Source organism: Limulus polyphemus, unplaced genomic scaffold, assembly GCF_000517525.1.
Source record: "Limulus polyphemus unplaced genomic scaffold, Limulus_polyphemus-2.1.2 Scaffold2182, whole genome shotgun sequence".
Lineage (NCBI taxonomy): Eukaryota > Metazoa > Arthropoda > Merostomata > Xiphosura > Limulidae > Limulus > Limulus polyphemus.
In genome coordinates this window covers 12,562-14,646 of record NW_013667792.1, presented here as the reverse complement: position 1 = coordinate 14,646, position 2,085 = coordinate 12,562, and the positions used below count along the sequence as shown (strand labels likewise).

The window sequence follows — 2,085 nt, the reverse complement described above, 5'->3', positions numbered from 1 at the left end:
AATTTATACAAGTTGAAAAAGGACCATTATGCACTGTACTGTAATGTCCGTGATAGTAAAATGTACTGGTCATGAAAACTTAGATAAAGTAAGACGCACAGGTACTTACAGCAAATATTGAACGTATATTATGGTGTGCAGATTAGACAACGCCAGAATAATAGAATGATAATTTGTTTTTAATTATTTAAGCATATACACGTAAATTTGGCTCATTTAAAACATACAACTTTATTTGCACATGAAAGTTTATATAATTTGTAATTTCAAAACTTGTCATATTTTTCTGAAGTCAGCATCAGTTAAATAAATATATCAGATCAAATGTAAACACTATTTTCATGCTTGAAGTTGCACGTTTTGTACTACACTGGTAATTTATGATTTTCATGTAAAATAAAATGTTTTGTAACCTGACTTTGTTATGTCGACATTCAAAGGTGAATCCCACTATGAGGAATGATATTTGGTCTTAATGGCAGGTTGATCTTGAGAACCACTGTTCTAATCATCAGAAATATTTTGTTCTGATTACAGAATAATAATACAACTAAAATACCTTAAACTGGGTTTCACCAAGATGAAAAGTTACAGTATCATGAGGAATTCTTTTTCTCTTTCTCTCTCTCTCTCTCCCTCTTTACAACAAAAGGCTGACTATTATATATCAGTTAAACTGTAATACAAATTGGAGGGTTGTAGCAAAGTTTTTCCTACACTTCAAGCCTTTAGTTATAAAACCTTGTAAACATCATTTGGAGGGAAAGGGCTCAGATTCAAAAAGATCTAGTTGTAGGTGAAGGGAGGGGAGGATAACATGACCATTCGGTTATAATTCGGTAAAAGGAGGAAAAGGGAGTATTTCAAAGAGTAACATTACTAAAATTATTGTCTTTATATCTCGTACAGTATATGTAATGCATCATTGATGAAATAGGTGTAATAATTTGTGTTACTTCTTTTGTACTTCATGTTGTATATATATTTCAAGCATTTGTATAAATTTTTTGCCACAAATTATCAAATAACTTCGAATGAATTTTATTATAGTTATAATATAAATTTTCTGAATTATTTCCATCCACTTCAATTAAAAACGTTGAATATTTGGAAGTGCAGATACATAAATGATATTCTTCTCCATCCCACTCCCTCAAGAAAAGTACATGTTGCGCCACCTCTTGTTCATTGGCAACAATACTTGAGATGTATAATTTTCTGTAACACGTAATAAAACACAGAGGAAAAAATAACATATTTTAATCTTAAGGTTTCCTCAGGGCTAACAACCAATGCATTATTCACATGACAGATCAGGTATGTGTGTTTTGAGAACGATTTTTGCACTAATTTCTAAGTTAAAACCAAGTTTAGATCATCTTGGCTTGACAAATTGATTTAAATCAAATAACAAAATTACTCAAACGTCTAGTTTAGATGGAAAGTTGTGAAGTGAGATCGCCTTTCCATCGTCAGTTCGACTAAAAGAGGATTTTGAAAGTTCAACACGTAGCAATGGTGTCCGCTTGCGCATGCCGAAAATCACGTGGCTTCCAATCTAGTTGTTACGACAGTGGGGGTCACGTGACGAGTATTCTAGAAGATTCGCTAGTGTGTTACGACACCGGGGTCACGTGACGAATATTCTAGAAGATTCGCTAGTGTGTAGCGACAGCGTTGCGTCAACTGACGCTGATAGCACGTGTTGAGAGTCTTAGAAATTTCTAAAACAGGCAGTATTATCGTATATAAGTGCGCTAGATAGTGAGAGAGACAGAGGGAGTCGAAGTAATAGTGGAGGCAGAGACGTAGTGGAGACGAAGCAGGCAGAGAGAAAGAAAGACAGCGATTACGGTCGGCGGGAACTGAGGATAGCAGACACAGAGATCGGAACTATAGTTTGCGGGGACGGACAATTAAGTCTAGGCGCGATAGAAAGTGAGTGAATTGTTGTGAACTATAGTGTGTGTAACTGTGAAAATTAAGTACATTACAAAGTTGTATTGAGGAAGAATAAACAAATTTTATAAAGAAAGGACTTGTATCGTAGAAGAATTAACAAACAAACATACAGAGACGTAACAT

At 34.5% G+C, this 2,085-nt stretch overlaps 1 long non-coding RNA gene across 1 annotated transcript in view; it reads left to right on the top strand.

Annotated features, from left to right (window-relative positions):
* The first annotated feature begins 938 nt into the window (after positions 1-938).
* Positions 939-2,085, top strand: part of LOC106466191 — a 13,652-nt gene continuing 12,505 nt past the window's right edge. The window contains exon 1 of the long non-coding RNA XR_001291252.2: positions 939-949. This is a non-coding gene — a long non-coding RNA (uncharacterized LOC106466191). The remainder of the gene's footprint in view (positions 950-2,085) is intronic.